Genomic DNA, 11,033 nt, shown 5'->3' with positions numbered 1-11,033 from the left:
TGGAACTTTGTCTTGCCATCGGAGGTGTAATATTCTGCGAAGACAAGTCATGTGGAATTGATTGAGTTGTCTTGCATGCCTTTGATGCACAGTCCATGTTTCACAGACATACAGGACGGTAGTGAGTACCGCGGTGCTGTAGACCTTCAGTTTTGTTGCTGGGCTGATTCCTCGACACTCCCATACAGTGGAGTGCAGTCTACCGAAAGCAGAACTTGCCTTTGCTATTTTGCAGTTAACTTCTGTATCAATAGTCACTGCTTGGGAGAGGGTGCTGCCAAGATAAGTGAACTGGTCCACTGCCTGTAGTTTCTGCCCTTTGATCGTGATTATGGGTTCTGTGTACGTTGCATGAGGAGCAGGCTGGCGCATGACTTCTGTCTTTTTAATGTTGATGGTGAGTCCAAAATTGTCACAAGCCGTGGAAAATTTGTCCATACTGACTTGCATCTCTGGCTCTGAGCCAGCATACAGGGCGCAGTCATCGGCAAAGAGGAAATCTCTCAGGAACAGTCTCTTTCACTTTGGTAATAGCTTGACGTCTCCTCAGGTTGAAGAGCTTCCTATTTGTACTTGAGGCTGATTCCAGCAACACTGTCCTGGAAGGCAATATTCAGCATGGCAATAAACATCATGCTGAACAGTGTAGGTGTGAGCACACAGCCCTGTTTGACACCATTGGTGACTGGGAATGCCTCAGAGGATTCTCTGCCTTCCAGTACTCTGGCCATCATGCCATCATGGAACTGGCGTACCATCTGAATGAATTTGGGGGAGCATCCGAACTTTGACATGATCCTCCACAGGCCTTGTTGGCTTACAGTGTTGAAGGCTTTCGCGAGGTCAACAAAGGTTGTGTAGAGCTCGCAGTTCTGCTCCTGACACTTCTCCTGAAGTTGGCGCGCAGCAAAAATCATGTCAGTAGTCCCACGACCTTTGCAGAAGCCACACAGTGACGCTGGAAGCAGGCCCAACTCCAGGTGAGTGACCAGACGATTTAGCAGGACTCTTGCAAGGGTTTTTCCTGTGATGGAGAGCAGCGAGATTCCTCAGTGGTTGTCACATACTTGCCGATTGCCCTTCCTTTTGCAGAGGTGTACGATGGAAGCATCTTTAAGTTCCTGAGGAATGGATCCTTGCTTCCAAAAGGATTGGAACAACTCAGTGAGTTTCTCGATAAGTGCAGGACCAGCAGCTTTATAGATCTCTTTGGGTATGGCATCTGTCCCTGGGCTTTGCCACTGGGTAGCTGGCTGACAGCTTTCATGACTTTGGCTACTACCAGTGGGTCATCCATGGCGTTGTTGATATCAACCTGGGGAATCCTATTTATTGCCTTATTGTTAATAGATGACAGTCAGTTGAAGATGGCTTCAAAGTGTTCGGCCCATCTCTGCAGGATCTGAGCCCTCTCTGTAATGAGAGTTGTAGCATCTGTACTCAGGAGGGAGGAACTCCCGAGAGATTGAGGTCCGTAGAGAGTGTTGAGGGCTTCATAGAACTGTTTCAAGTTGTTTCTGTCAGCATATCCCTGTATTTCATCTGCCTTGACGCTCAGCCAGGCATCCTGCATTTCCTGCAGTTTATTCTGGACTGTCCTGCGAGCACTGGTAAAAGCATTTTTCTTGACAGCTGAAGTTGGGTCGTTATGACAGGCCCGATGAAAATGGTGCTTTTCAACAAGTAGAGCCTGTATCTTCTCATCATTCTCATTGAACCAATCATGCTGCTTGCAGGTGGAGGGCTCTAGCATCTTCAGCGCAGATGTATGGATAGCATCCCTGAAGCATTCCCAGTCGTCCTCAGCGCTGCCTGCAAGCTGTAGGTCAGCAAGCTTGATTTCTATGTCTTCAGCTAGTGCTGAAGCTATGTTGGGGTTCTTTAGTTTGGCCGCATTGATTCTTTTCATAACCTTGCTTCCTTGTGGTCGCCTCTTGGGTCTGATGCAGAGCCTCATTTTGGAGACAATGAGCCTGTGATCTGTCCAGCAGTCAGCACCACACATGGCCTTGGTTACTCTGACATCCTGCCCGTTTTTTCTCCTGACAATGACGTAGTCGTTAAGATGCCAATGCTTAGAGCGGGGTTGCATCCAGGAGGTCTTGTTACGGGTAGGCAGAGAGAAGGTTGTGTTGGTGATGAGGAGGTCGGGTGCTGCACAGGTCTTCATTTAGAGTAGGCCGTTACTGTTACACTTGCCCACTCCATGCCTCCCAATGACTCCCTGTCAGATTGCAGAGTCACATCCTACTCTTACCAAGCAAGATCAGCTTGTCGGTACTGCTCATTGCTGATAGTAGGGCATCTGGTCCTTCGTAGAACTTGTCTTTCATCTCGTCCGGGTTAATCATTGTGGGGGCATGGGTGCTGATCATGAAGGCTTGACTTCTGTTCTATAGCGGAAACTGTAATGTCATAAGCCGGTCGTCTACACCCTTGGGTAGACTATCATGTTTCCGAACAAGGTGACTCCTGACGGTGAATCCAACTCCAGCATCACGACGCTCATCGCTGCTGCAACTGCTCCAGAAAAAGTATATCCACGTCCAGTTTCCGTCAACTGACCTACATTGGCAAGACGAGTTTCGCTCAGGGCTGCAATGTCAATATTGTATCTTGCAAGCTGTCTGGCAACTAAGACTGTTCTTCTCTCTGCTCTGTCTGCTGGAGTGTGCGCACATTCCAAGTGCCAATGGTGAGCAGTGTCACCTTGTGTTTTATTTTGTTTGTTCAACTGCTAGATGGGATCCCCGCCAGCTGCGGTAAACTGGCCAGATGTAGTGAAGCAGGCCATGTTTAGGGCACCTTTTCCAGCTCCTTCCTCATTCTACAGAGGTGAACAGTGTGTTCCTGAAGAGGACTGCTCAGTCGTCCAGGTAGACGCTGAGTTCCACTGCTGCTTTGGTCAGCGGAAAACGACCATTAGATCTGAGCCGCCTGTGTGCAGGTCTGTGACTACAGCTCCCAGAGTATCCACATCTGCTGCTTCGTTGCTCGCCCATCGCCACAGGACTTCAAGGGTTGAACAGGACACTGGTGATAATGATGATGGTGTTGAAACTAGTGCTTGATTTGGATTAAAGTAAGGGAGGGTTGTGCAGCGTCAGCCTCACTCACTCTTCCCAATTCCCATCCAGATCCAGTGGCAAGACAAGAGTCAAGACGGCTGGAGGTGGAACTAGGCGCAGTGGATGACCAGGACGTCTTCTATGTCTTGTCCTGCTCTTCGCGTTCCACGCCTTCTTGACCACTGGACCCTCCATTGGCCTCGTCTGCTCAATCTGCCAGACTCTGTCTTCACATGTCTCCCTATCTCACTGAGGGTTGAGACCCGTCGGCTACCCTCACCTGGTTTAGCCGGCTTGTCGAGGCCGTTGCCAGGAGTGTGGCCGCTGTAGCATGCAAACAGCTAGGGGGAGCCACAGGTGAGAGCTGAGTGCCAGGTGGGGACAAAGGATGGATAAATGGCCCTGAAAAGACACGACATGTTCCCCCACCAAAGGTATTACCCCTCCTTGACACCCCATACATGGTTGGCAAGCGGACTCTGATTGAAGGAGGCATTGTCTCCATTTCTGTTTTCAGCAATACCAAAGCTCATACTACCAAATGACTACTTGTGCACTGGCTGTTCTATCAAGGTGAGAGATGATAATATTAGGTAATGAAAATGATAGTTTCCGCTATTGGTATCAAATACTGCCAAGTTAGATATAGCTCAATTGGTTGCATAGTAAAGCTCCCTTACCCTGATCCAATCACAGCTCAATCAGGTGCAGTTATGCAATGTTAGAGTCACTGAGATAATTGCAGATAGCACTCTTAGATCCAAAGAAAATTTCCCTTCATTGCTGGCCGTTCTCCAAAGTGGGAATTCCATCCAAGTGAGGACAAAAGTCCTGCCTGCTGTCAGTCAATGTTCAATGGCAGTGGGCTTGTCAGAGTCAGCAAAGATGTGCTGCGTCGTCAAAACCCTACCATTCCAAAGATTCAAATATTTAGTTGTTGATGCTCTAGTGACTCACTTTGGGACATCCTATCATGATACAGATGCAAATGTTTATGAAATGTGATGAAACCGGAGGAGTGGAAATTACTTACAATGTCAGTTAACACCAGGGCCAGAGGAAAGTTTGGTTGTTTGGTGAGAATGGGGTGAAGGAAGAATTGATGATTACTGATTTAGATTTACAACTGAAGGGATTGGTGTCCAAATTTTCCAATTTTAGCCAAATAGGAAACATTCCACCTCATGATTAACCCCTTCTAATTCCACCCTCTCGCGCATCCTGGTTTTAATTGATCCAGTGTCGGTTACTGGACTTTCAGGTGCTTAGGCCTTCGCTCTGGAATTCCCTGCCTATTTGCTCATTGGTACGACTTTCTCATGAATTTGAAAATTGTCAGTTCAATCCCCAGTCCTCAACTTGAGCACATCTCCGCTGACACTCCAGACAGTACAGGGGGAATGCAGTATGGTTGGAGGTGGCATCTTCAGTGAAACAATAAATTAATTCTCTATCTGCCTATCCAAGTGGATGCTGAAGACCCAATGACAATTTGTTCAAAAAAATACAAAGAATTCCTTAACCAACATCACCGAACAAATTAATTGCTCAGGGCAGCATATTGGGTACAAATTGTCTGCCATCTTTGTCTACAAAGACCCACAGTGAGCGCACTTCAAAAATAATATTATTAAATGTGAAGCACTTTGATACATCCTGAGGATGTGAAAGTTGGAGTATTCTGATATGTGCAAGTTTTTGTTGAGCTAAATAGGACTTCCTTCATTGGATATACTTTCATAAGGATCTACATTGCTAGGCTCTTCTTATCTGTATCACTTTCATTGGATCAGGTTGACATGGTAGGCTTCCCAACATTGGATCCTCCAACTCCTTTAGTTTCAGTCTGAACCTGTGGATGGTCTTGAGTGATGTTCCTCAGTAACTCCATGGAGGTTTCATTCACCAGTACATTCTGCAAACAGTGAATGTTTCTGTAGTTCATTGGCCACAAACAATTCTAAAAGACATGTGCTGTGTTTTTTACTCCTCGATTATGTTGAGTCTCTTCATTCCTCTGATGATTTAAGCTAGGTATGATGAAAGGTCATTGATTGGGAAGGTAATATCCGCTCCTCACTGACATTGCCTAACCTGCAAGTGCATTTCCAGCATTGATGTATTTTTTGTTGGGTTGTCCTTTTCTACATCGTCTGAAGTATCTGGATTTCTTTGGTTGTGAGCAGAATTGTACTCAGAACTCCAGATGTAGCTACACCAGTACTAGAAGTAGACTATTTATTTCCTCAGTCCTGGGATTGATGCTCAGCCCCACTCACTATATGGTGCTTGATCTAATTGATTGCATTGGCCATGCTAATTTCTCCTTCAGTGTACCCAAACAGGTGCCGGATGTGGTGGTTAGGCAATTTTCACAATCACTTCATTGCAGTGTTAATGTAAGCCAACTTCTGACACTAATAAGTAAACTTTAAAAACTAAACTGTGGCATCTTTGGAATTATAGTCCACATATGCCCTCTCAAACAAAGGAGAAAATTAGCAAAATTAAATCCATCTGCCTGAGTGCTACCATTTGTGAATGGATATTTTGCCATTATTCTATGAGGAATGTTGTACATTGTAACAACTATGGTGAACTTCTTCTCAGGGAGGGAAAAGCAGTAAATGCAGATAGCAAGCATGCATATTGGGTCTCTCTTATGGTTCAATGAAGTGTTGATACTGAACCATTGGAAGTTTGGAAGCTTAGTTCTTGATCTCTGGATGTGGTGAGATGATCTAGGGAGCGGTCTTGTGGAGCAGTGGGTAGCTTTCCTGCATCTGAGCCAGAAACTCAGGGTTCGGGTCCGACTGGAGGACTTGAAGGCCATGGAAGATACATTCATAATTTGGCCAAAAGGTTGAGTATCAGCTTGTGGCAAGTGATATGAATGGGAGAGATTCTGAGTCAGCCATGAGATGGAAAGAAATTAGAGCTTCTATCATCATTAGTCATAGCAAACAAAATAGAAAAATGCTTAAAAGAAATGCTTTGAGGAAGAGTGATACAGACTCAAAATGGTAATTCTATTTTATCTCTCCATAAAGACTTCAGAGAGTCATAGAGGTTTACAGCATGGAAACAGGTCTTTTCGCCCAACGTATCCACGTCACCCCTTTTTTTAACCCCGAAGCTAGTCCGAATTGCCCACGTTTGGCCCATATCCCTCTATAGCCATCTTATCCATGTAACTGTCTAAACGCTTTCTAAAAGACAAAATTGTACTCACCTCGACTACCACCTCTGGCAGCTTGTCCCAGACACTCACCACCCTCTGTGTGAAACAGTTGCCCCTCTGGACCCTTTTGTATCTCTCCCCTCACATCTTAAACCAATTCCCTCTAGTTTTGGATCCCCTACCTTTGGGTAAAGATATTGACTATTGAGCTGATTATGCTCCTCATTATTTTATAAGATCACCTCTAAGCCTCCTATGCTAAAGAGAAAAAAAATCCCATTCTATCCAGCCTCTCCTTATAACTCAAATCATCAAGTCCCTGTAACATCCTAGTAAATCTTTTCTGCATTCTTTCTATAATAATAAGCCTTTCTATCACAGGGTGACCAGAACTGTACACAGTATTCTAAGTGGTCTTACCAATATCTAGTACAACTTCAACAAGACGCCCCAACTCTATATTCTATGTTCTACCAATGAACCAAGCATGCTGAATGCCTTCTTCACCAGTCTGTCCACCTGTGACCCCAATTTCAAGGAGCTATGAACCTGTACCCCTAGATCTCTTTGTTCTGTAACTCTGTCCAGCGTCCTCCCATTAACTGAGTAAGTCCTGCCCTGGTTTGATCAACCAAAATGCATCACCTTGCATTAATCTAAATTAAAATCCCTCTGCCATTCATCAGCCCATTGGCCCAATTGATCAAGGTCCTGTTGCAATCATAGATAATCTTCTTCATTGTCCACTATGCCACCATCATGGTGTCATCTGCAAACTTACTAACCATGCCTACTAAATTCTCATCCAAATCATTAATATAAATGACAAATAGCAGTGGACCCAGCACCAATCCCTGAGGCACACCATGGTCACAGGCCTCCAGTTTGAAAAACAACCTTCTACAACCACCCTCTGTCTTCTCTCATCAAGCCAATTTTGTATTCATTTGGCTATCTCACCCTGGATCCTATGAGATTTAACCTTATGCAACAACCTACCATGTGGTACTTTGTCAAAGGTCTTGCTAAAGTCCATGTTGACAACATCAACTGCACTGCCCTCATCTACCTTGTTGGTTATCCCGTCAAAAAAACTCAATCAAATTTGTGAGACATGATTTTCCACTCACAAAGCCATGCTGACTGTCCCTAATCAGTCCTTGCATCTCTAAATGCCTGTAGATCCTGTCTTTCAAAACACCTTCTAATAACTTACCCACTACAGATCTAAGGCTCACTGGGTCTGTAGTTCAGGCTTTTCCCTGCAGCCCTTCTTAAACAAAGGCACAACATTTGCCACCCTCCAATCTCCAGGCACCTTACTTGTGACTATCAATTCAATTCTCTCTGCTAGGGAACCAGCAATTTTCTCCCCAGCCTCCCACAGTGTCTTGGGATACACTTCATCAGGTCTCAGCAATTGATCTACCTTGATGCACTTTAAGGCTTCCAGCTTCTCCTTCTCTGAAATATGTGCACTCCTCGAGACATCACTATTTATTTCCCCAAGTTTCCTAACAGCCATGTTTTTCTCAACAGTAAATACTGATGAGAGATATCAATTTAGGATCTCACCCAACACTTGTGGATGTGCAGATCGATGACCTTGTTGATCCTTAAGAGATCCTACTCTCTCCCTAGTTCCTCTTTTGCCCTTTATGTAGTTGTACAAGCTCTTTGTATTCTCCTTTGCCTTATTTGCCAAAATAATCTTGTGACCTGTTTTTGCCTTAATGATTTCTCTCTTAGCTCTACTGCTTCACCCACTATGCACTTCAATTGATCCACTTGACCCCAGCTGCCTATGCATGTGCCCCCTTCTTCTTCTTGACCAGTGCCTCAATATCCCAAGTCATACAGGGTTTCCTACTTCTACCAGCTTTGTCCTTCACTCTAAGAGGAATGTGCTTCCCCTGAACTCTGGTTAACACACTTTTGAAAGCCTCCCACTTACCAGACATCCCTTTGCCTTTCCACAGACTCCCCCAATTAACTGTTGAAAGTTCCTGCCTGATACCATCAAATTTGGCCTTGCCCCAATTTAGAATTTTAAGTTTTGGGTCAGATCTATCATTGTCCACAGCTATCTTAAAATTAATGGAATTATGGTCACTGGTTTCAAAGTGATCCCTCACAAACACTCCTGTCACCTGTCCTTCCTTATTTCCCAAGAGGAGGTCAAGTTTTGCCCCCCTCTCTAGTCGGGCTATCCACATACTGAATGAGAAATTCTTCCTAAATACACTCAACAAATTTCTGTCCATCTAATCCTCGAATACTACAGGTGTCACTGCTGAGCTTTTCCATTTTTCTGTTTTTGTTTCAGATTCCAGCATCCGCAGTATTTTGCTTTTATCATTAACTATAGTTCTGGACTGCGACATGAATGTAAAAGCTCAAGTTGCCACAACAACTTGGACTGCCTTGGGGTGTTAGATGGGAGGGAGGGACAGGGGTTGAACTAAGGATCTTCCTCCTTTTGGAAGTTATAATGCTGGGAGTTGAACTTGTTTTCGGACAGGGAACTGAAGAAGGCGACAGGGTTCAGAATTTTACAACAGGCTGAGCGCCATTGTCACAATCAGTGATCAGACTCCTATAAGGAAACACAAGTGTGAGTAAGAGTATAAGAAATAAGAGCAGGAATCGATCACACAATTCCTCGAGCCTGTCTTGTCATTCAATAAAATCGTGACTGAACTTCTACATCAACTCCACTTAACTGCCTAATCCCCAGAGGGTTTGGTTTTTGTAGTGCACAAAAATCTATTGCTTTGATTCTTGAATAACTAAATGACTGAGTATCCACAGCCCTTTGCAGTAGAAAACTCGCAACTCTCCAAATACAGAAATCTATCCGTATCTCTCTCCTAAATGGCAAACTCCCTATCCTAAGATTCGCTCCTAATTCTTGACTTTCTCGCCATGGAAAGCAACATCTATCCTACGAAGCCCAGTAAAAATGCAATGTGCTTCAATGAGATCATCTTTCATTGCCTAAATTCCAGTGAGAATAGAGGTTTGCTAGACTGCAATGTTTTTCCTACCCCGACAGCCCCCCTACTGTCTAATGTGATTTGATTTGATTTATTATTGTCACGTATATTAACATATAGTGAAAAGAATGTTCTATAGTGCGCAAGAACATAAGAACATAAGAAATAGGAGCAGGAGTAGGCCAACTAGCCCTTCGAGCCTGCCCCGCCATTCAATAAGATCATGGCTGATCTGTCTTGGCTCAGCTCCACATTCCCGCCCTCTCCCCATAACCCTTAATCCCCTCGCTTATCAAAAACCCATCAACCCGCGTCTTAAAAATATTTAGCAAGGTAGCCTCCACCACTTCAACGGGCAGAGAATTCCAGAGATTCACCACCCTTTGAGTGAAGAAGTTCCTCCTCAACTCCGTTCTAAACCGCCCCCCTTTATCTTGAGGCTGTGCCCCCTAGTCCTACTATCCTTTCTGAGCGGGAAGAGTCTCTCCACCTCTATCCTATCCATCCCATTCATCATCTTATACATCTCAATGAGATCTCCCCTCATTCTTCTAAACTCTAACGAGTACAAGCCAAATTTATTCAGCCTCTCCTCATAGCTCAACCCCCTCAACTCCGGCATCAGCCTAGTAAAACTCCTCTGCACTCCCTCCAAGGCCAAAATATCCTATACTTTTCACTATATGTTAATGCACATGACAATAATAAATCAAATCAAATCACATCAGACAGTAAGGAGGCTGTCAGGGTAGGAAAAACATTGCAGCCTAGCAAACTTCTATTCTCACTGGAATTTAGGCAATGAGAGATGATCTCATTGAAGCACATTGCATTTTTACTGGGCTTCGTAGGGTAGATGCTGCTTTCCATGCCGAGAAAGTCAAGAATTAGGAGCCAGTCTTAGGATAGGGAGTTTGCCATTTAGGAGGGAGATCATACCATTCATAGAGAAGGAAACAGGAAAGTGCAGAATGTAGTGTTACAGTCATAGCTGGGGTGTAGAGAAAGATCAACTTAATGCAAGGTAAGTCCATTCAAAAGTCAAGCAGCAAGGAAGAACCTGTTCTTGAGTCAGTTGGTACGTGACCTCAGACTTTTGTATCCTTTATCTGAAGGAAGAAGGTGAAAGAGACAATGTCCGGCATGTGTGGGGTCCTTAATTCTGTTGGTTGCTTTGCTGAGGCATCGGGAAATGTGGACAGGGTCAATAGATGGGAGGCTGGTTTGTGTGATGGATTGGGCTACATTCACAACTTTTTGTAGTTCCTTGCGGTCTTGGGCAGAGCAAAATTTCCTTAGTCTTCTGAGAAAGTTGAGGCATTGGTGGGCTTTCTTAACTATAGTGTCAGTATGGCGGAACCAGGACAGGTTGTTGGTGATCTGGATACCTAAAAGCTTGAAGCTCTTGACCTTTTCTACCACATCTCTGTTGATGTAGACAGGGGCATGTTCTGCTTTACACTCCCTGAAGTTGATGACCATCTCCTTCATTTTGTTGACACTATGGAAGAGATTATTGTTGCTGCACCAGTTCACCAGACTCTCTACCTCTTTCCTGTACTCTGTCTTGTCATTGTTTGAGATCCGATCCACTATGGTGATGTCATCAGCAAACTTAAAATCGAATTAAAGGAAAGTTTGGCCACACAGTCATAGGTATATAAGGAGTATTGCAGGGGGCTGAGAATACAGCCTTGTAGGGCACCAATGGAGGACAGTGGAGAGTGACAATCTCTCAACTCTGCCAGAAGAAAGACTGGACAGGACAAGGGAGCTGCAAAGAGGAAG

This window comes from Carcharhinus amblyrhynchos, chromosome 14, assembly GCF_965287045.1.
Source record: "Carcharhinus amblyrhynchos chromosome 14, sCarAmb.v2.hapA, whole genome shotgun sequence".
NCBI lineage: Eukaryota > Metazoa > Chordata > Chondrichthyes > Carcharhiniformes > Carcharhinidae > Carcharhinus > Carcharhinus amblyrhynchos.
The sequence above is the reverse complement of the archived record's forward strand: the minus strand, read 5'-3'. Positions refer to the sequence as shown.